Source organism: Phyllobates terribilis, unplaced genomic scaffold (assembly GCF_046119375.1).
Source record: "Phyllobates terribilis strain yellow unplaced genomic scaffold, ASM4611937v1 Scaffold_729__1_contigs__length_748246, whole genome shotgun sequence".
Lineage (NCBI taxonomy): Eukaryota > Metazoa > Chordata > Amphibia > Anura > Dendrobatidae > Phyllobates > Phyllobates terribilis.
The window spans coordinates 469,928-491,664 of NW_027363489.1; the positions used below are offsets into that span (position 1 = coordinate 469,928).

General features: G+C 45.0%; 17 non-coding genes across 17 annotated transcripts; all 17 read left to right on the plus strand.

Moving 5' to 3' along the window:
* Window positions 1-171: 171 nt before the first annotated feature.
* Window positions 172-362, plus strand: LOC141237075 (U2 spliceosomal RNA). The gene has a single exon (XR_012302640.1). It is a non-coding gene; the product is annotated as a U2 spliceosomal RNA (small nuclear RNA).
* A 1,120-nt stretch (window positions 363-1,482) lies between these two features.
* Window positions 1,483-1,673, plus strand: LOC141237254 (U2 spliceosomal RNA). The gene has a single exon (XR_012302810.1). It is a non-coding gene; the product is annotated as a U2 spliceosomal RNA (small nuclear RNA).
* A 1,121-nt stretch (window positions 1,674-2,794) lies between these two features.
* On the plus strand, window positions 2,795-2,985 carry LOC141237357 (U2 spliceosomal RNA). The gene has a single exon (XR_012302912.1). It is a non-coding gene; the product is annotated as a U2 spliceosomal RNA (small nuclear RNA).
* A 1,117-nt stretch (window positions 2,986-4,102) lies between these two features.
* On the plus strand, window positions 4,103-4,293 carry LOC141237226 (U2 spliceosomal RNA). Its single transcript, XR_012302784.1, has one exon. It is a non-coding gene; the product is annotated as a U2 spliceosomal RNA (small nuclear RNA).
* A 1,122-nt stretch (window positions 4,294-5,415) lies between these two features.
* LOC141237076 (U2 spliceosomal RNA) lies at window positions 5,416-5,606 on the plus strand. The gene has a single exon (XR_012302641.1). It is a non-coding gene; the product is annotated as a U2 spliceosomal RNA (small nuclear RNA).
* A 1,120-nt stretch (window positions 5,607-6,726) lies between these two features.
* LOC141237255 (U2 spliceosomal RNA) lies at window positions 6,727-6,917 on the plus strand. The gene has a single exon (XR_012302811.1). It is a non-coding gene; the product is annotated as a U2 spliceosomal RNA (small nuclear RNA).
* A 1,124-nt stretch (window positions 6,918-8,041) lies between these two features.
* LOC141237079 (U2 spliceosomal RNA) lies at window positions 8,042-8,232 on the plus strand. The gene has a single exon (XR_012302643.1). It is a non-coding gene; the product is annotated as a U2 spliceosomal RNA (small nuclear RNA).
* A 1,122-nt stretch (window positions 8,233-9,354) lies between these two features.
* On the plus strand, window positions 9,355-9,545 carry LOC141237080 (U2 spliceosomal RNA). Its single transcript, XR_012302644.1, has one exon. It is a non-coding gene; the product is annotated as a U2 spliceosomal RNA (small nuclear RNA).
* A 1,124-nt stretch (window positions 9,546-10,669) lies between these two features.
* LOC141237081 (U2 spliceosomal RNA) lies at window positions 10,670-10,860 on the plus strand. Its single transcript, XR_012302645.1, has one exon. It is a non-coding gene; the product is annotated as a U2 spliceosomal RNA (small nuclear RNA).
* Window positions 10,861-11,982: 1,122 nt separating this feature from the next.
* On the plus strand, window positions 11,983-12,173 carry LOC141237082 (U2 spliceosomal RNA). The gene has a single exon (XR_012302646.1). It is a non-coding gene; the product is annotated as a U2 spliceosomal RNA (small nuclear RNA).
* Window positions 12,174-13,293: 1,120 nt separating this feature from the next.
* Window positions 13,294-13,484, plus strand: LOC141237083 (U2 spliceosomal RNA). Its single transcript, XR_012302647.1, has one exon. It is a non-coding gene; the product is annotated as a U2 spliceosomal RNA (small nuclear RNA).
* A 1,115-nt stretch (window positions 13,485-14,599) lies between these two features.
* LOC141237084 (U2 spliceosomal RNA) lies at window positions 14,600-14,790 on the plus strand. The gene has a single exon (XR_012302648.1). It is a non-coding gene; the product is annotated as a U2 spliceosomal RNA (small nuclear RNA).
* A 1,120-nt stretch (window positions 14,791-15,910) lies between these two features.
* LOC141237085 (U2 spliceosomal RNA) lies at window positions 15,911-16,101 on the plus strand. The gene has a single exon (XR_012302649.1). It is a non-coding gene; the product is annotated as a U2 spliceosomal RNA (small nuclear RNA).
* Window positions 16,102-17,216: 1,115 nt separating this feature from the next.
* On the plus strand, window positions 17,217-17,407 carry LOC141237086 (U2 spliceosomal RNA). The gene has a single exon (XR_012302650.1). It is a non-coding gene; the product is annotated as a U2 spliceosomal RNA (small nuclear RNA).
* Window positions 17,408-18,531: 1,124 nt separating this feature from the next.
* Window positions 18,532-18,722, plus strand: LOC141237305 (U2 spliceosomal RNA). Its single transcript, XR_012302862.1, has one exon. It is a non-coding gene; the product is annotated as a U2 spliceosomal RNA (small nuclear RNA).
* Window positions 18,723-19,844: 1,122 nt separating this feature from the next.
* LOC141237087 (U2 spliceosomal RNA) lies at window positions 19,845-20,035 on the plus strand. Its single transcript, XR_012302651.1, has one exon. It is a non-coding gene; the product is annotated as a U2 spliceosomal RNA (small nuclear RNA).
* A 1,122-nt stretch (window positions 20,036-21,157) lies between these two features.
* On the plus strand, window positions 21,158-21,348 carry LOC141237306 (U2 spliceosomal RNA). The gene has a single exon (XR_012302863.1). It is a non-coding gene; the product is annotated as a U2 spliceosomal RNA (small nuclear RNA).
* Window positions 21,349-21,737: the final 389 nt, after the last annotated feature.

A 21,737-nucleotide genomic window follows, 5' to 3' on the forward strand; every position in this document is an offset into this window, starting at 1 on the left:
ATGCAGATCTAAAACGCGTGGATTGCAGCAGCAGCAAGCCGAAAAGTGCAGGCATGTGAGGGATCTAGAGGTTGACAGCATGTCTTCTTAACGGGAGTCCAGGTGGCCATCTCCACAAATGGACTTTTCAGAATCCTTGGGTGGCACCGTAGTCGGAAACCAATTCTGGTTATCGCTTCTCGGCCTTTTGGCTAAGATCAAGTGTAGTATCTGTTCTTATCAGTTTAATATCTGATACGTCCCCTATCTGGGGACCATATATTAAATGGATTTTTAGAACAGGGAGATGGAAAAAGAGCTTGCTCTGTCCACTCCACGCATTGACCTGGTATTGCAGTATCTCCAGGACCGGTGCACCCCTTCTTTAATGCAGTTTCTAAAATCAGAAAGAATTGAATTCAATGCTTTTTGTTCATTTTGCTTGTTTGTCGGATTTTGGGATGGACTCTTTGGCTTTGCTTTTCTTCTCCTCATTGGATTTTTCATGTTAAAAGTTGCAGAAGCCAGATGACAAGCTCATTTTGGTTCAACTTCAGCAACTGTGCATTGCATTGCCATGTAATGTAATGTAATGCAATGCTATCTATCTAGCTCTCCCTCTATACTTCCTTTTGGATAAACAGACATATTAGGCAAGCATTTTGGAGCTTTCACCTAAATAACTACAGGTGGTGAGATAAGCTGCACAATATAATTGACCTTTCAGTATATTGTTGCACACACACCATCTATTTAGCAAATGCCCTTGTTATCAACAGCAGCCTTTTAAACTCACCTGAGCTAACAGGTATGTGAGCTGGTTACTCTGCTGCGCTTAAAATTTCTTTTTTGGTTTGCTACAATGCCTTTTCTGAAACGTTGTCTCCCTCTGCTGGAACACTGACTTCTTTCATTTAATGCCTGCAGACTATAAAAGAGAAACCAACCCAAAAAGTTTGGTTGATTAGTCTGTGGCATTCTTTTAAACTGTTGCTTATGGCGGTCTCTGTGAGCTTCTCAGTGACATTCAGCCATCCAGGTATCCCGCCTGCAGTAGACGGAATGTGGCAATGGAACGCTGGCTGCGCGTGTCATAATAGGCTCTGAGCCTTTATATACCTGCGCACAGCAGCAGCCACCTTCAGTCTGCTGCTGGACAGCCAGCAGTAGCAGCAGCAGGAGAGGTAATTAATCAGCAACCCTCCTGCTAAGGGTAGACAGCTGCTCGTTCCACCCCCCCCCCGCCTTAATTGGTTCTCCTCCCTTCCAACGGTGTTGAGGCGGGTGGGAACAGCCGGGGGTTGAGGGTACTGTGCTAAAAGAGGTGGAGTTATGCAGATCTAAAACGCGTGGATTGCAGCAGCAGCAAGCCGAAAAGTGCAGGCATGTGAGGGATCTAGAGGTTGACAGCATGTCTTCTTAACGGGAGTCCAGGTGGCCATCTCCACAAATGGACTTTTCAGAATCCTTGGGTGGCACCGTAGTCGGAAACCAATTCTGGTTATCGCTTCTCTGCCTTTTGGCTAAGATCAAGTGTAGTATCTGTTCTTATCAGTTTAATATCTGATACGTCCCCTATCTGGGGACCATATATTAAATGGATTTTTAGAACAGGGAGATGGAAAAAGAGCTTGCTCTGTCCACTCCACGCATTGACCTGGTATTGCAGTATCTCCAGGACCGGTGCACCCCTTCTTTAATGCAGTTTCTAAAATCAGAAAGAATTGAATTCAATGCTTTTTGTTCATTTTGCTTGTTTGTCGGATTTTGGGATGGACTCTTTGGCTTTGCTTTTCTTCTCCTCATTGGATTTTTCATGTTAAAAGTTGCAGAAGCCAGATGACAAGCTCATTTTGGTTCAACTTCAGCAACTGTGCATTGCATTGCCATGTAATGTAATGTAATGCAATGCTATCTATCTAGCTCTCCCTCTATACTTCCTTTTGGATAAACAGACATATTAGGCAAGCATTTTGGAGCTTTCACCTAAATAACTACAGGTGGTGAGATAAGCTGCACAATATAATTGACCTTTCAGTATATTGTTGCACACACACCATCTATTTAGCAAATGCCCTTGTTATCAACAGCAGCCTTTTAAACTCACCTGAGCTAACAGGTATGTGAGCTGGTTACTCTGCTGCGCTTAAAATTTCTTTTTTGGTTTGCTACAATGCCTTTTCTGAAACGTTGTCTCCCTCTGCTGGAACACTGACTTCTTTCATTTAATGCCTGCAGACTATAAAAGAGAAACCAACCCAAAAAGTTTGGTTGATTAGTCTGTGGCATTCTTTTAAACTGTTGCTTATGGCGGTCTATGTGAGCTTCTCAGTGACATTCAGCCATCCAGGTATCCCGCCTGCAGTAGACGGAATGTGGCAATGGAACGCTGGCTGCGCGTGTCATAATAGGCTCTGAGCCTTTATATACCTGCGCACAGCAGCAGCCACCTTCAGTCTGCTGCTGGACAGCCAGCAGCAGCAGCAGCAGGAGAGGTAATTAATCAGCAACCCTCCTGCTAAGGGTAGACAGCTGCTCGTTCCACCCCCCCGCCCGCCTTAATTGGTTCTCCTCCCTTCCAACGGTGTTGAGGCGGGTGGGAACAGCCGGGGGTTGAGGGTACTGTGCTAAAAGAGGTGGAGTTATGCAGATCTAAAACGCGTGGATTGCAGCAGCAGCAAGCCGAAAAGTGCAGGCATGTGAGGGATCTAGAGGTTGACAGCATGTCTTCTTAACGGGAGTCCAGGTGGCCATCTCCACAAATGGACTTTTCAGAATCCTTGGGTGGCACCGTAGTCGGAAACCAATTCTGGTTATCGCTTCTCGGCCTTTTGGCTAAGATCAAGTGTAGTATCTGTTCTTATCAGTTTAATATCTGATACGTCTCCTATCTGGGGACCATATATTAAATGGATTTTTAGAACAGGGAGATGGAAAAATAGCTTGCTCTGTCCACTCCACGCATTGACCTGGTATTGCAGTATCTCCAGGACCGGTGCACCCCTTCTTTAATGCAGTTTCTAAAATCAGAAAGAATTGAATTCAATGCTTTTTGTTCATTTTGCTTGTTTGTCAGATTTTGGGATGGACTCTTTGGCTTTGCTTTTCTTCTCCTCATTGGATTTTTCATGTTAAAAGTTGCAGAAGCCAGATGACAAGCTCATTTTGGTTCAACTTCAGCAACTGTGCATTGCATTGCCATGTAATGTAATGTAATGCAATGCTATCTATCTAGCTCTCCCTCTATACTTCCTTTTGGATAAACAGACATATTAGGCAAGCATTTTGGAGCTTTCACCTAAATAACTACAGGTGGTGAGATAAGCTGCACAATATAATTGACCTTTCAGTATATTGTTGCACACACACCATCTATTTAGCAAATGCCCTTGTTATCAACAGCAGCCTTTTAAACTCACCTGAGCTAACAGGTATGTGAGCTGGTTACTCTGCTGCGCTTAAAATTTCTTTTTTGGTTTGCTACAATGCCTTTTCTGAAACGTTGTCTCCCTCTGCTGGAACACTGACTTCTTTCATTTAATGCCTGCAGACTATAAAAGAGAAACCAACCCAAAAAGTTTGGTTGATTAGTCTGTGGCATTCTTTTAAACTGTTGCTTATGGCGGTCTCTGTGAGCTTCTCAGTGACATTCAGCCATCCAGGTATCCCGCCTGCAGTAGACGGAATGTGGCAATGGAACGCTGGCTGCGCGTGTCATAATAGGCTCTGAGCCTTTATATACCTGCGCACAGCAGCAGCCACCTTCAGTCTGCTGCTGGACAGCCAGCAGCAGCAGCAGGAGAGATAATTAATCAGCAACCCTCCTGCTAAGGGTAGACAGCTGCTCGTTCCACCCCCCCCCCGCCTTAATTGGTTCTCCTCCCTTCCAACGGTGTTGAGGCGGGTGGGAACAGCCGGGGGTTGAGGGTACTGTGCTAAAAGAGGTGGAGTTATGCAGATCTAAAACGCGTGGATTGCAGCAGCAGCAAGCCGAAAAGTGCAGGCATGTGAGGGATCTAGAGGTTGACAGCATGTCTTCTTAACGGGAGTCCAGGTGGCCATCTCCACAAATGGACTTTTCAGAATCCTTGGGTGGCACCGTAGTCGGAAACCAATTCTGGTTATCGCTTCTCGGCCTTTTGGCTAAGATCAAGTGTAGTATCTGTTCTTATCAGTTTAATATCTGATACGTCCCCTATCTGGGGACCATATATTAAATGGATTTTTAGAATAGGGAGATGGAAAAAGAGCTTGCTCTGTCCACTCCACGCATTGACCTGGTATTGCAGTATCTCCAGGACCGGTGCACCCCTTCTTTAATGCAGTTTCTAAAATCAGAAAGAATTGAATTCAATGCTTTTTGTTCATTTTGCTTGTTTGTCGGATTTTGGGATGGACTCTTTGGCTTTGCTTTTCTTCTCCTCATTGGATTTTTCATGTTAAAAGTTGCAGAAGCCAGATGACAAGCTCATTTTGGTTCAACTTCAGCAACTGTGCATTGCATTGCCATGTAATGTAATGTAATGCAATGCTATCTATCTAGCTCTCCCTCTATACTTCCTTTTGGATAAACAGACATATTAGGCAAGCATTTTGGAGCTTTCACCTAAATAACTACAGGTGGTGAGATAAGCTGCACAATATAATTGACCTTTCAGTATATTGTTGCACACACACCATCTATTTAGCAAATGCCCTTGTTATCAACAGCAGCCTTTTAAACTCACCTGAGCTAACAGGTATGTGAGCTGGTTACTCTGCTGCGCTTAAAATTTCTTTTTTGGTTTGCTACAATGCCTTTTCTGAAACGTTGTCTCCCTCTGCTGGAACACTGACTTCTTTCATTTAATGCCTGCAGACTATAAAAGAGAAACCAACCCAAAAAGTTTGGTTGATTAGTCTGTGGCATTCTTTTAAACTGTTGCTTATGGCGGTCTCTGTGAGCTTCTCAGTGACATTCAGCCATCCAGGTATCCCGCCTGCAGTAGACGGAATGTGGCAATGGAACGCTGGCTGCGCGTGTCATAATAGGCTCTGAGCCTTTATATACCTGCGCACAGCAGCAGCCACCTTCAGTCTGCTGCTGGACAGCCAGCAGCAGCAGCAGCAGGAGAGGTAATTAATCAGCAACCCTCCTGCTAAGGGTAGACAGCTGCTCGTTCCACCCCCCCCCCCCGCCTTAATTGGTTCTCCTCCCTTCCAACGGTGTTGAGGCGGGTGGGAACAGCCGGGGGTTGAGGGTACTGTGCTAAAAGAGGTGGAGTTATGCAGATCTAAAACGCGTGGATTGCAGCAGCAGCAAGCCGAAAAGTGCAGGCATGTGAGGGATCTAGAGGTTGACAGCATGTCTTCTTAACGGGAGTCCAGGTGGCCATCTCCACAAATGGACTTTTCAGAATCCTTGGGTGGCACCGTAGTCGGAAACCAATTCTGGTTATCGCTTCTCGGCCTTTTGGCTAAGATCAAGTGTAGTATCTGTTCTTATCAGTTTAATATCTGATACGTCCCCTATCTGGGGACCATATATTAAATGGATTTTTAGAACAGGGAGATGGAAAAAGAGCTTGCTCTGTCCACTCCACGCATTGACCTGGTATTGCAGTATCTCCAGGACCGGTGCACCCCTTCTTTAATGCAGTTTCTAAAATCAGAAAGAATTGAATTCAATGCTTTTTGTTCATTTTGCTTGTTTGTCGGATTTTGGGATGGACTCTTTGGCTTTGCTTTTCTTCTCCTCATTGGATTTTTCATGTTAAAAGTTGCAGAAGCCAGATGACAAGCTCATTTTGGTTCAACTTCAGCAACTGTGCATTGCATTGCCATGTAATGTAATGTAATGCAATGCTATCTATCTAGCTCTCCCTCTATACTTCCTTTTGGATAAACAGACATATTAGGCAAGCATTTTGGAGCTTTCACCTAAATAACTACAGGTGGTGAGATAAGCTGCACAATATAATTGACCTTTCAGTATATTGTTGCACACACACCATCTATTTAGCAAATGCCCTTGTTATCAACAGCAGCCTTTTAAACTCACCTGAGCTAACAGGTATGTGAGCTGGTTACTCTGCTGCGCTTAAAATTTCTTTTTTGGTTTGCTACAATGCCTTTTCTGAAACGTTGTCTCCCTCTGCTGGAACACTGACTTCTTTCATTTAATGCCTGCAGACTATAAAAGAGAAACCAACCCAAAAAGTTTGGTTGATTAGTCTGTGGCATTCTTTTAAACTGTTGCTTATGGCGGTCTCTGTGAGCTTCTCAGTGACATTCAGCCATCCAGGTATCCCGCCTGCAGTAGACGGAATGTGGCAATGGAACGCTGGCTGCGCGTGTCATAATAGGCTCTGAGCCTTTATATACCTGCGCACAGCAGCAGCCACCTTCAGTCTGCTGCTGGACAGCCAGCAGCAGCAGCAGCAGGAGAGGTAATTAATCAGCAACCCTCCTGCTAAGGGTAGACAGCTGCTCGTTCCACCCCCCCCCCGCCTTAATTGGTTCTCCTCCCTTCCAACGGTGTTGAGGCGGGTGGGAACAGCCGGGGATTGAGGGTACTGTGCTAAAAGAGGTGGAGTTATGCAGATCTAAAACGCGTGGATTGCAGCAGCAGCAAGCCGAAAAGTGCAGGCATGTGAGGGATCTAGAGGTTGACAGCATGTCTTCTTAACGGGAGTCCAGGTGGCCATCTCCACAAATGGACTTTTCAGAATCCTTGGGTGGCACCGTAGTCGGAAACCAATTCTGGTTATCGCTTCTCTGCCTTTTGGCTAAGATCAAGTGTAGTATCTGTTCTTATCAGTTTAATATCTGATACGTCCCCTATCTGGGGACCATATATTAAATGGATTTTTAGAACAGGGAGATGGAAAAAGAGCTTGCTCTGTCCACTCCACGCATTGACCTGGTATTGCAGTATCTCCAGGACCGGTGCACCCCTTCTTTAATGCAGTTTCTAAAATCAGAAAGAATTGAATTCAATGCTTTTTGTTCATTTTGCTTGTTTGTCGGATTTTGGGATGGACTCTTTGGCTTTGCTTTTCTTCTCCTCATTGGATTTTTCATGTTAAAAGTTGCAGAAGCCAGATGACAAGCTCATTTTGGTTCAACTTCAGCAACTGTGCATTGCATTGCCATGTAATGTAATGTAATGCAATGCTATCTATCTAGCTCTCCCTCTATACTTCCTTTTGGATAAACAGACATATTAGGCAAGCATTTTGGAGCTTTCACCTAAATAACTACAGGTGGTGAGATAAGCTGCACAATATAATTGACCTTTCAGTATATTGTTGCACACACACCATCTATTTAGCAAATGCCCTTGTTATCAACAGCAGCCTTTTAAACTCACCTGAGCTAACAGGTATGTGAGCTGGTTACTCTGCTGCGCTTAAAATTTCTTTTTTGGTTTGCTACAATGCCTTTTCTGAAACGTTGTCTCCCTCTGCTGGAACACTGGCTTCATTCATTTAATGCCTGCAGACTATAAAAGAGAAGCCAACCCAAAAAGTTTGGTTGATTAGTCTGTGGCATTCTTTTAAACTGTTGCTTATGGCGGTCTCTGTGAGCTTCTCAGTGACATTCAGCCATCCAGGTATCCCGCCTGCAGTAGACGGAATGTGGCAATGGAACGCTGGCTGCGCGTGTCATAATAGGCTCTGAGCCTTTATATACCTGCGCACAGCAGCAGCCACCTTCAGTCTGCTGCTGGACAGCCAGCAGCAGCAGCAGCAGGAGAGGTAATTAATCAGCAACCCTCCTGCTAAGGGTAGACAGCTGCTCGATCCACCCCCCCCCCCCCCGCCTTAATTGGTTCTCCTCCCTTCCAACGGTGTTGAGGCGGGTGGGAACAGCCGGGGGTTGAGGGTACTGTGCTAAAAGAGGTGGAGTTATGCAGATCTAAAACGCGTGGATTGCAGCAGCAGCAAGCCGAAAAGTGCAGGCATGTGAGGGATCTAGAGGTTGACAGCATGTCTTCTTAACGGGAGTCCAGGTGGCCATCTCCACAAATGGACTTTTCAGAATCCTTGGGTGGCACCGTAGTCGTAAACCAATTCTGGTTATCGCTTCTCGGCCTTTTGGCTAAGATCAAGTGTAGTATCTGTTCTTATCAGTTTAATATCTGATACGTCCCCTATCTGGGGACCATATATTAAATGGATTTTTAGAACAGGGAGATGGAAAAAGAGCTTGCTCTGTCCACTCCACGCATTGACCTGGTATTGCAGTATCTCCAGGACCGGTGCACCCCTTCTTTAATGCAGTTTCTAAAATCAGAAAGAATTGAATTCAATGCTTTTTGTTCATTTTGCTTGTTTGTCGGATTTTGGGATGGACTCTTTGGCTTTGCTTTTCTTCTCCTCATTGGATTTTTCATGTTAAAAGTTGCAGAAGCCAGATGACAAGCTCATTTTGGTTCAACTTCAGCAACTGTGCATTGCATTGCCATGTAATGTAATGTAATGCAATGCTATCTATCTAGCTCTCCCTCTATACTTCCTTTTGGATAAACAGACATATTAGGCAAGCATTTTGGAGCTTTCACCTAAATAACTACAGGTGGTGAGATAAGCTGCACAATATAATTGACCTTTCAGTATATTGTTGCACACACACCATCTATTTAGCAAATGCCCTTGTTATCAACAGCAGCCTTTTAAACTCACCTGAGCTAACAGGTATGTGAGCTGGTTACTCTGCTGAGCTTAAAATTTCTTTTTTGGTTTGCTACAATGCCTTTTCTGAAACGTTGTCTCCCTCTGCTGGAACACTGACTTCTTTCATTTAATGCCTGCAGACTATAAAAGAGAAACCAACCCAAAAAGTTTGGTTGATTAGTCTGTGGCATTCTTTTAAACTGTTGCTTATGGCGGTCTCTGTGAGCTTCTCAGTGACATTCAGCCATCCAGGTATCCCGCCTGCAGTAGACGGAATGTGGCAATGGAACGCTGGCTGCGCGTGTCATAATAGGCTCTGAGCCTTTATATACCTGCGCACAGCAGCAGCCACCTTCAGTCTGCTGCTGGACAGCCAGCAGCAGCAGCAGCAGGAGAGGTAATTAATCAGCAACCCTCCTGCTAAGGGTAGACAGCTGCTCGTTCCACCCCCCCCCCCCGCCTTAATTGGTTCTCCTCCCTTCCAACGGTGTTGAGGCGGGTGGGAACAGCCGGGGGTTGAGGGTACTGTGCTAAAAGAGGTGGAGTTATGCAGATCTAAAACGCGTGGATTGCAGCAGCAGCAAGCCGAAAAGTGCAGGCATGTGAGGGATCTAGAGGTTGACAGCATGTCTTCTTAACAGGAGTCCAGGTGGCCATCTCCACAAATGGACTTTTCAGAATCCTTGGGTGGCACCGTAGTTGGAAACCAATTCTGGTTATCGCTTCTCGGCCTTTTGGCTAAGATCAAGTGTAGTATCTGTTCTTATCAGTTTAATATCTGATACGTCCCCTATCTGGGGACCATATATTAAATGGATTTTTAGAACAGGGAGATGGAAAAAGAGCTTGCTCTGTCCACTCCACGCATTGACCTGGTATTGCAGTATCTCCAGGACCGGTGCACCCCTTCTTTAATGCAGTTTCTAAAATCAGAAAGAATTGAATTCAATGCTTTTTGTTCATTTTGCTTGTTTGTCGGATTTTGGGATGGACTCTTTGGCTTTGCTTTTCTTCTCCTCATTGGATTTTTCATGTTAAAAGTTGCAGAAGCCAGATGACAAGCTCATTTTGGTTCAACTTCAGCAACTGTGCATTGCATTGCCATGTAATGTAATGTAATGCAATGCTATCTATCTAGCTCTCCCTCTATACTTCCTTTTGGATAAACAGACATATTAGGCAAGCATTTTGGAGCTTTCACCTAAATAACTACAGGTGGTGAGATAAGCTGCACAATATAATTGACCTTTCAGTATATTGTTGCACACACACCATCTATTTAGCAAATGCCCTTGTTATCAACAGCAGCCTTTTAAACTCACCTGAGCTAACAGGTATGTGAGCTGGTTACTCTGCTGCGCTTAAAATTTCTTTTTTGGTTTGCTACAATGCCTTTTCTGAAACGTTGTCTCCCTCTGCTGGAACACTGGCTTCATTCATTTAATGCCTGCAGACTATAAAAGAGAAGCCAACCCAAAAAGTTTGGTTGATTAGTCTGTGGCATTCTTTTAAACTGTTGCTTATGGCGGTCTCTGTGAGCTTCTCAGTGACATTCAGCCATCCAGGTATCCCGCCTGCAGTAGACGGAATGTGGCAATGGAACGCTGGCTGCGCGTGTCATAATAGGCTCTGAGCCTTTATATACCTGCGCACAGCAGCAGCCACCTTCAGTCTGCTGCTGGACAGCCAGCAGCAGCAGCAGCAGGAGAGGTAATTAATCAGCAACCCTCCTGCTAAGGGTAGACAGCTGCTCGATCCACCCCCCCCCCCCCCGCCTTAATTGGTTCTCCTCCCTTCCAACGGTGTTGAGGCGGGTGGGAACAGCCGGGGGTTGAGGGTACTGTGCTAAAAGAGGTGGAGTTATGCAGATCTAAAACGCGTGGATTGCAGCAGCAGCAAGCCGAAAAGTGCAGGCATGTGAGGGATCTAGAGGTTGACAGCATGTCTTCTTAACGGGAGTCCAGGTGGCCATCTCCACAAATGGACTTTTCAGAATCCTTGGGTGGCACCGTAGTCGTAAACCAATTCTGGTTATCGCTTCTCGGCCTTTTGGCTAAGATCAAGTGTAGTATCTGTTCTTATCAGTTTAATATCTGATACGTCCCCTATCTGGGGACCATATATTAAATGGATTTTTAGAACAGGGAGATGGAAAAAGAGCTTGCTCTGTCCACTCCACGCATTGACCTGGTATTGCAGTATCTCCAGGACCGGTGCACCCCTTCTTTAATGCAGTTTCTAAAATCAGAAAGAATTGAATTCAATGCTTTTTGTTCATTTTGCTTGTTTGTCGGATTTTGGGATGGACTCTTTGGCTTTGCTTTTCTTCTCCTCATTGGATTTTTCATGTTAAAAGTTGCAGAAGCCAGATGACAAGCTCATTTTGGTTCAACTTCAGCAACTGTGCATTGCATTGCCATGTAATGTAATGTAATGCAATGCTATCTATCTAGCTCTCCCTCTATACTTCCTTTTGGATAAACAGACATATTAGGCAAGCATTTTGGAGCTTTCACCTAAATAACTACAGGTGGTGAGATAAGCTGCACAATATAATTGACCTTTCAGTATATTGTTGCACACACACCATCTATTTAGCAAATGCCCTTGTTATCAACAGCAGCCTTTTAAACTCACCTGAGCTAACAGGTATGTGAGCTGGTTACTCTGCTGAGCTTAAAATTTCTTTTTTGGTTTGCTACAATGCCTTTTCTGAAACGTTGTCTCCCTCTGCTGGAACACTGACTTCTTTCATTTAATGCCTGCAGACTATAAAAGAGAAACCAACCCAAAAAGTTTGGTTGATTAGTCTGTGGCATTCTTTTAAACTGTTGCTTATGGCGGTCTCTGTGAGCTTCTCAGTGACATTCAGCCATCCAGGTATCCCGCCTGCAGTAGACGGAATGTGGCAATGGAACGCTGGCTGCGCGTGTCATAATAGGCTCTGAGCCTTTATATACCTGCGCACAGCAGCAGCCACCTTCAGTCTGCTGCTGGACAGCCAGCAGCAGCAGCAGCAGGAGAGGTAATTAATCAGCAACCCTCCTGCTAAGGGTAGACAGCTGCTCGTTCCACCCCCCCCCCCCGCCTTAATTGGTTCTCCTCCCTTCCAACGGTGTTGAGGCGGGTGGGAACAGCCGGGGGTTGAGGGTACTGTGCTAAAAGAGGTGGAGTTATGCAGATCTAAAACGCGTGGATTGCAGCAGCAGCAAGCCGAAAAGTGCAGGCATGTGAGGGATCTAGAGGTTGACAGCATGTCTTCTTAACAGGAGTCCAGGTGGCCATCTCCACAAATGGACTTTTCAGAATCCTTGGGTGGCACCGTAGTTGGAAACCAATTCTGGTTATCGCTTCTCGGCCTTTTGGCTAAGATCAAGTGTAGTATCTGTTCTTATCAGTTTAATATCTGATACGTCCCCTATCTGGGGACCATATATTAAATGGATTTTTAGAACAGGGAGATGGAAAAAGAGCTTGCTCTGTCCACTCCACGCATTGACCTGGTATTGCAGTATCTCCAGGACCGGTGCACCCCTTCTTTAATGCAGTTTCTAAAATCAGAAAGAATTGAATTCAATGCTTTTTGTTCATTTTGCTTGTTTGTCGGATTTTGGGATGGACTCTTTGGCTTTGCTTTTCTTCTCCTCATTGGATTTTTCATGTTAAAAGTTGCAGAAGCCAGATGACAAGCTCATTTTGGTTCAACTTCAGCAACTGTGCATTGCATTGCCATGTAATGTAATGTAATGCAATGCTATCTATCTAGCTCTCCCTCTATACTTCCTTTTGGATAAACAGACATATTAGGCAAGCATTTTGGAGCTTTCACCTAAATAACTACAGGTGGTGAGATAAGCTGCACAATATAATTGGCCTTTCAGTATATTGTTGCACACACACCATCTATTTAGCAAATGCCCTTGTTATCAACAGCAGCCTTTTAAACTCACCTGAGCTAACAGGTATGTGAGCTGGTTACTCTGCTGCGCTTAAAATTTCTTTTTTGGTTTGCTACAATGCCTTTTCTGAAACGTTGTCTCCCTCTGCTGGAACACTGACTTCTTTCATTTAATGCCTGCAGACTATAAAAGAGAAACCAACCCAAAAAGTTTGGTTGATTAGTCTGTGGCATTCTTTTAAACTGTTGCTTATGGCGGTCTCTGTGAGCTTCTCAGTGACATTCAGCCATCCAGGTATCCCGCCTGCAGTAGACGGAATGTGGCAATGGAATGCTGGCTGCGCGTGTCATAATAGGCTCTGAGCCTTTATATACCTGCGCACAGCAGCAGCCACCTTCAGTCTGCTGCTGGACAGCCAGCAGCAGCAGCAGCAGGAGAGGTAATTAATCAGCAACCCTCCTGCTAAGGGTAGACAGCTGCTCGTTCCACCCCCCCCCCGCCTTAATTGGTTCTCCTCCCTTCCAACGGTGTTGAGGCGGGTGGGAACAGCCGGGGGTTGAGGGTACTGTGCTAAAAGAGGTGGAGTTATGCAGATCTAAAACGCGTGGATTGCAGCAGCAGCAAGCCGAAAAGTGCAGGCATGTGAGGGATCTAGAGGTTGACAGCATGTCTTCTTAACGGGAGTCCAGGTGGCCATCTCCACAAATGGACTTTTCAGAATCCTTGGGTGGCACCGTAGTCGGAAACCAATTCTGGTTATCGCTTCTCGGCCTTTTGGCTAAGATCAAGTGTAGTATCTGTTCTTATCAGTTTAATATCTGATACGTCCCCTATCTGGGGACCATATATTAAATGGATTTTTAGAACAGGGAGATGGAAAAAGAGCTTGCTCTGTCCACTCCACGCATTGACCTGGTATTGCAGTATCTCCAGGACCGGTGCACCCCTTCTTTAATGCAGTTTCTAAAATCAGAAAGAATTGAATTCAATGCTTTTTGTTCATTTTGCTTGTTTGTCGGATTTTGGGATGGACTCTTTGGCTTTGCTTTTCTTCTCCTCATTGGATTTTTCATGTTAAAAGTTGCAGAAGCCAGATGACAAGCTCATTTTGGTTCAACTTCAGCAACTGTGCATTGCATTGCCATGTAATGTAATGTAATGCAATGCTATCTATCTAGCTCTCCCTCTATACTTCCTTTTGGATAAACAGACATATTAGGCAAGCATTTTGGAGCTTTCACCTAAATAACTACAGGTGGTGAGATAAGCTGCACAATATAATTGACCTTTCAGTATATTGTTGCACACACACCATCTATTTAGCAAATGCCCTTGTTATCAACAGCAGCCTTTTAAACTCACCTGAGCTAACAGGTATGTGAGCTGGTTACTCTGCTGCGCTTAAAATTTCTTTTTTGGTTTGCTACAATGCCTTTTCTGAAACGTTGTCTCCCTCTGCTGGAACACTGACTTCTTTCATTTAATGCCTGCAGACTATAAAAGAGAAACCAACCCAAAAAGTTTGGTTGATTAGTCTGTGGCATTCTTTTAAACTGTTGCTTATGGCGGTCTCTGTGAGCTTCTCAGTGACATTCAGCCATCCAGGTATCCCGCCTGCAGTAGACGGAATGTGGCAATGGAACGCTGGCTGCGCGTGTCATAATAGGCTCTGAGCCTTTATATACCTGCGCACAGCAGCAGCCACCTTCAGTCTGCTGCTGGACAGCCAGCAGCAGCTGGAGAGGTAATTAATCAGCAACCCTCCTGCTAAGGGTAGACAGCTGCTCGTTCCACCCCCCCCCCCGCCTTAATTGGTTCTCCTCCCTTCCAACGGTGTTGAGGCGGGTGGGAACAGCCGGGGGTTGAGGGTACTGTGCTAAAAGAGGTGGAGTTATGCAGATCTAAAACGCGTGGATTGCAGCAGCAGCAAGCCGAAAAGTGCAGGCATGTGAGGGATCTAGAGGTTGACAGCATGTCTTCTTAACGGGAGTCCAGGTGGCCATCTCCACAAATGGACTTTTCAGAATCCTTGGGTGGCACCGTAGTCGGAAACCAATTCTGGTTATCGCTTCTCGGCCTTTTGGCTAAGATCAAGTGTAGTATCTGTTCTTATCAGTTTAATATCTGATACGTCCCCTATCTGGGGACCATATATTAAATGGATTTTTAGAACAGGGAGATGGAAAAAGAGCTTGCTCTGTCCACTCCACGCATTGACCTGGTATTGCAGTATCTCCAGGACCGGTGCACCCCTTCTTTAATGCAGTTTCTAAAATCAGAAAGAATTGAATTCAATGCTTTTTGTTCATTTTGCTTGTTTGTCGGATTTTGGGATGGACTCTTTGGCTTTGCTTTTCTTCTCCTCATTGGATTTTTCATGTTAAAAGTTGCAGAAGCCAGATGACAAGCTCATTTTGGTTCAACTTCAGCAACTGTGCATTGCATTGCCATGTAATGTAATGTAATGCAATGCTATCTATCTAGCTCTCCCTCTATACTTCCTTTTGGATAAACAGACATATTAGGCAAGCATTTTGGAGCTTTCACCTAAATAACTACAGGTGGTGAGATAAGCTGCACAATATAATTGACCTTTCAGTATATTGTTGCACACACACCATCTATTTAGCAAATGCCCTTGTTATCAACAGCAGCCTTTTAAACTCACCTGAGCTAACAGGTATGTGAGCTGGTTACTCTGCTGCGCTTAAAATTTCTTTTTTGGTTTGCTACAATGCCTTTTCTGAAACGTTGTCTCCCTCTGCTGGAACACTGACTTCTTTCATTTAATGCCTGCAGACTATAAAAGAGAAACCAACCCAAAAAGTTTGGTTGATTAGTCTGTGGCATTCTTTTAAACTGTTGCTTATGGCGGTCTCTGTGAGCTTCTCAGTGACATTCAGCCATCCAGGTATCCCGCCTGCAGTAGACGGAATGTGGCAATGGAATGCTGGCTGCGCGTGTCATAATAGGCTCTGAGCCTTTATATACCTGCGCACAGCAGCAGCCACCTTCAGTCTGCTGCTGGACAGCCAGCAGCAGCAGCAGCAGGAGAGGTAATTAATCAGCAACCCTCCTGCTAAGGGTAGACAGCTGCTCGTTCCACCCCCCCCCCGCCTTAATTGGTTCTCCTCCCTTCCAACGGTGTTGAGGCGGGTGGGAACAGCCGGGGGTTGAGGGTACTGTGCTAAAAGAGGTGGAGTTATGCAGATCTAAAACGCGTGGATTGCAGCAGCAGCAAGCCGAAAAGTGCAGGCATGTGAGGGATCTAGAGGTTGACAGCATGTCTTCTTAACGGGAGTCCAGGTGGCCATCTCCACAAATGGACTTTTCAGAATCCTTGGGTGGCACCGTAGTCGGAAACCAATTCTGGTTATCGCTTCTCGGCCTTTTGGCTAAGATCAAGTGTAGTATCTGTTCTTATCAGTTTAATATCTGATACGTCCCCTATCTGGGGACCATATATTAAATGGATTTTTAGAACAGGGAGATGGAAAAAGAGCTTGCTCTGTCCACTCCACGCATTGACCTGGTATTGCAGTATCTCCAGGACCGGTGCACCCCTTCTTTAATGCAGTTTCTAAAATCAGAAAGAATTGAATTCAATGCTTTTTGTTCATTTTGCTTGTTTGTCGGATTTTGGGATGGACTCTTTGGCTTTGCTTTTCTTCTCCTCATTGGATTTTTCATGTTAAAAGTTGCAGAAGCCAGATGACAAGCTCATTTTGGTTCAACTTCAGCAACTGTGCATTGCATTGCCATGTAATGTAATGTAATGCAATGCTATCTATCTAGCTCTCCCTCTATACTTCCTTTTGGATAAACAGACATATTAGGCAAGCATTTTGGAGCTTTCACCTAAATAACTACAGGTGGTGAGATAAGCTGCACAATATAATTGACCTTTCAGTATATTGTTGCACACACACCATCTATTTAGCAAATGCCCTTGTTATCAACAGCAGCCTTTTAAACTCACCTGAGCTAACAGGTATGTGAGCTGGTTACTCTGCTGCGCTTAAAATTTCTTTTTTGGTTTGCTACAATGCCTTTTCTGAAACGTTGTCTCCCTCTGCTGGAACACTGACTTCTTTCATTTAATGCCTGCAGACTATAAAAGAGAAACCAACCCAAAAAGTTTGGTTGATTAGTCTGTGGCATTCTTTTAAACTGTTGCTTATGGCGGTCTCTGTGAGCTTCTCAGTGACATTCAGCCATCCAGGTATCCCGCCTGCAGTAGACGGAATGTGGCAATGGAACGCTGGCTGCGCGTGTCATAATAGGCTCTGAGCCTTTATATACCTGCGCACAGCAGCAGCCACCTTCAGTCTGCTGCTGGACAGCCAGCAGCAGCTGGAGAGGTAATTAATCAGCAACCCTCCTGCTAAGGGTAGACAGCTGCTCGTTCCACCCCCCCCCCCGCCTTAATTGGTTCTCCTCCCTTCCAACGGTGTTGAGGCGGGTGGGAACAGCCGGGGGTTGAGGGTACTGTGCTAAAAGAGGTGGAGTTATGCAGATCTAAAACTCGTGGATTGCAGCAGCAGCAAGCCGAAAAGTGCAGGCATGTGAGGGATCTAGAGGTTGACAGCATGTCTTCTTAACGGGAGTCCAGGTGGCCATCTCCACAAATGGACTTTTCAGAATCCTTGGGTGGCACCGTAGTCGGAAACCAATTCTGGTTATCGCTTCTCGGCCTTTTGGCTAAGATCAAGTGTAGTATCTGTTCTTATCAGTTTAATATCTGATACGTCCCCTATCTGGGGACCATATATTAAATGGATTTTTAGAACAGGGAGATGGAAAAAGAGCTTGCTCTGTCCACTCCACGCATTGACCTGGTATTGCAGTATCTCCAGGACCGGTGCACCCCTTCTTTAATGCAGTTTCTAAAATCAGAAAGAATTGAATTCAATGCTTTTTGTTCATTTTGCTTGTTTGTCGGATTTTGGGATGGACTCTTTGGCTTTGCTTTTCTTCTCCTCATTGGATTTTTCATGTTAAAAGTTGCAGAAGCCAGATGACAAGCTCATTTTGGTTCAACTTCAGCAACTGTGCATTGCATTGCCATGTAATGTAATGTAATGCAATGCTATCTATCTAGCTCTCCCTCTATACTTCCTTTTGGATAAACAGACATATTAGGCAAGCATTTTGGAGCTTTCACCTAAATAACTACAGGTGGTGAGATAAGCTGCACAATATAATTGACCTTTCAGTATATTGTTGCACACACACCATCTATTTAGCAAATGCCCTTGTTATCAACAGCAGCCTTTTAAACTCACCTGAGCTAACAGGTATGTGAGCTGGTTACTCTGCTGCGCTTAAAATTTCTTTTTTGGTTTGCTACAATGCCTTTTCTGAAACGTTGTCTCCCTCTGCTGGAACACTGACTTCTTTCATTTAATGCCTGCAGACTATAAAAGAGAAACCAACCCAAAAAGTTTGGTTGATTAGTCTGTGGCATTCTTTTAAACTGTTGCTTATGGCGGTCTCTGTGAGCTTCTCAGTGACATTCAGCCATCCAGGTATCCCGCCTGCAGTAGACGGAATGTGGCAATGGAACGCTGGCTGCGCGTGTCATAATAGGCTCTGAGCCTTTATATACCTGCGCACAGCAGCAGCCACCTTCAGTCTGCTGCTGGACAGCCCGCAGCAGCAGCAGCAGGAGAGGTAATTAATCAGCAACCCTCCTGCTAAGGGTAGACAGCTGCTCGTTCCACCCCCCCCCCCCCCGCCTTAATTGGTTCTCCTCCCTTCCAACGGTGTTGAGGCGGGTGGGAACAGCCGGGGGTTGAGGGTACTGTGCTAAAAGAGGTGGAGTTATGCAGATCTAAAACGCGTGGATTGCAGCAGCAGCAAGCCGAAAAGTGCAGGCATGTGAGGGATCTAGAGGTTGACAGCATGTCTTCTTAACGGGAGTCCAGGTGGCCATCTCCACAAATGGACTTTTCAGAATCCTTGGGTGGCACCGTAGTCGGAAACCAATTCTGGTTATCGCTTCTCGGCCTTTTGGCTAAGATCAAGTGTAGTATCTGTTCTTATCAGTTTAATATCTGATACGTCCCCTATCTGGGGACCATATATTAAATGGATTTTTAGAACAGGGAGATGGAAAAAGAGCTTGCTCTTTCCACTGCACGCATTGACCTGGTATTGCAGTATCTCCAGGACCGGTGCACCCCTTCTTTAATGCAGTTTCTAAAATCAGAAAGAATTGAATTCAATGCTTTTTGTTCATTTTGCTTGTTTGTCGGATTTTGGGATGGACTCTTTGGCTTTGCTTATCTTCTCCTCATTGGATTTTTCATGTTAAAAGTTGCAGAAGCCAGATGACAAGCTCATTTTGGTTCAACTTCAGCAACTGTGCATTGCATTGCCATGTAATGTATTGTAATGCAATGCTATCTATCTAGCTCTCCCTCTATACTTCCTTTTGGATAAACAGACATATTAGGCAAGCATTTTGGAGCTTTCACCTAAATAACTACAGGTGGTGAGATAAGCTGCACAATATAATTGACCTTTCAGTATATTGTTGCACACACACCATCTATTTAGCAAATGCCCTTGTTATCAACAGCAGCCTTTTAAACTCACCTGAGCTAACAGGTATGTGAGCTGGTTACTCTGCTGCGCTTAAAATTTCTTTTTTGGTTTGCTACAATGCCTTTTCTGAAACGTTGTCTCCCTCTGCTGGAACACTGACTTCTTTCATTTAATGCCTGCAGACTATAAAACAGAAACCAACCCAAAAAGTTTGGTTGATTAGTCTGTGGCATTCTTTTAAACTGTTGCTTATGGCGGTCTCTGTGAGCTTCTCAGTGACATTCAGCCATCCAGGTATCCCGCCTGCAGTAGACGGAATGTGGCAATGGAACGCTGGCTGCGCGTGTCATAATAGGCTCTGAGCCTTTATATACCTGCGCACAGCAGCAGCCACCTTCAGTCTGCTGCTGGACAGCCAGCAGCAGCAGCAGCAGGAGAGGTAATTAATCAGCAACCCTCCTGCTAAGGGTAGACAGCTGCTCGTTCCACCCCCCCCCCCCGCCTTAATTCGTTCTCCTCCCTTCCAACGGTGTTGAGGCGGGTGGGAACAGCCGGGGGTTGAGGGTACTGTGCTAAAAGAGGTGGAGTTATGCAGATCTAAAACGCGTGGATTGCAGCAGCAGCAAGCCGAAAAGTGCAGGCATGTGAGGGATCTAGAGGTTGACAGCATGTCTTCTTAACGGGAGTCCAGGTGGCCATCTCCACAAATGGACTTTTCAGAATCCTTGGGTGGCACCGTAGTCGGAAACCAATTCTGGTTATCGCTTCTCGGCCTTTTGGCTAAGATCAAGTGTAGTATCTGTTCTTATCAGTTTAATATCTGATACGTCCCCTATCTGGGGACCATATATTAAATGGATTTTTAGAACAGGGAGATGGAAAAAGAGCTTGCTCTGTCCACTCCACGCATTGACCTGGTATTGCAGTATCTCCAGGACCGGTGCACCCCTTCTTTAATGCAGTTTCTAAAATCAGAAAGAATTGAATTCAATGCTTTTTGTTCATTTTGCTTGTTTGTCGGATTTTGGGATGGACTCTTTGGCTTTGCTTTTCTTCTCCTCATTGGATTTTTCATGTTAAAAGTTGCAGAAGCCAGATGACAAGCTCATTTTGGTTCAACTTCAGCAACTGTGCATTGCATTGCCATGTAATGTAATGTAATGCAATGCTATCTATCTAGCTCTCCCTCTATACTTCCTTTTGGATAAACAGACATATTAGGCAAGCATTTTGGAGCTTTCACCTAAATAACTACAGGTGGTGAGATAAGCTGCACAATATAATTGACCTTTCAGTATATTGTTGCACACACACCATCTATTTAGCAAATGCCCTTGTTATCAACAGCAGCCTTTTAAACTCACCTGAGCTAACAGGTATGTGAGCTGGTTACTCTGCTGCGCTTAAAATTTCTTTTTTGGTTTGCTACAATGCCTTTTCTGAAACGTTGTCTCCCTCTGCTGGAACACTGACTTCTTTCATTTAATGCCTGCAGACTATAAAAGAGAAACCAACCCAAAAAGTTTGGTTGATTAGTCTGTGGCATTCTTTTAAACTGTTGCTTATGGCGGTCTCTGTGAGCTTCTCAGTGACATTCAGCCATCCAGGTATCCCGCCTGCAGTAGACGGAATGTGGCAATGGAACGCTGGCTGCGCGTGTCATAATAGGCTCTGAGCCTTTATATACCTGCGCACAGCAGCAGCCACCTTCAGTCTGCTGCTGGACAGCCAGCAGCAGCAGCAGCAGGAGAGGTAATTAATCAGCAACCCTCCTGCTAAGGGTAGACAGCTGCTCGTTCCACCCCCACCCCCCGCCTTAATTGGTTCTCCTCCCTTCCAACGGTGTTGAGGCGGGTGGGAACAGCCGGGGGTTGAGGGTACTGTGCTAAAAGAGGTGGAGTTATGCAGATCTAAAACGCGTGGATTGCAGCAGCAGCAAGCCGAAAAGTGCAGGCATGTGAGGGATCTAGAGGTTGACAGCATGTCTTCTTAACTGGAGTCCAGGTGGCCATCTCCACAAATGGACTTTTCAGAATCCTTGGGTGGCACCGTAGTCGGAAACCAATTCTGGTTATCGCTTCTCGGCCTTTTGGCTAAGATCAAGTGTAGTATCTGTTCTTATCAGTTTAATATCTGATACGTCCCCTATCTGGGGACCATATATTAAATGGATTTTTAGAACAGGGAGATGGAAAAAGAGCTTGCTCTTTCCACTGCACGCATTGACCTGGTATTGCAGTATCTCCAGGACCGGTGCACCCCTTCTTTAATGCAGTTTCTAAAATCAGAAAGAATTGAATTCAATGCTTTTTGTTCATTTTGCTTGTTTGTCGGATTTTGGGATGGACTCTTTGGCTTTGCTTATCTTCTCCTCATTGGATTTTTCATGTTAAAAGTTGCAGAAGCCAGATGACAAGCTCATTTTGGTTCAACTTCAGCAACTGTGCATTGCATTGCCATGTAATGTATTGTAATGCAATGCTATCTATCTAGCTCTCCCTCTATACTTCCTTTTGGATAAACAGACATATTAGGCAAGCATTTTGGAGCTTTCACCTAAATAACTACAGGTGGTGAGATAAGCTGCACAATATAATTGACCTTTCAGTATATTGTTGCACACACACCATCTATTTAGCAAATGCCCTTGTTA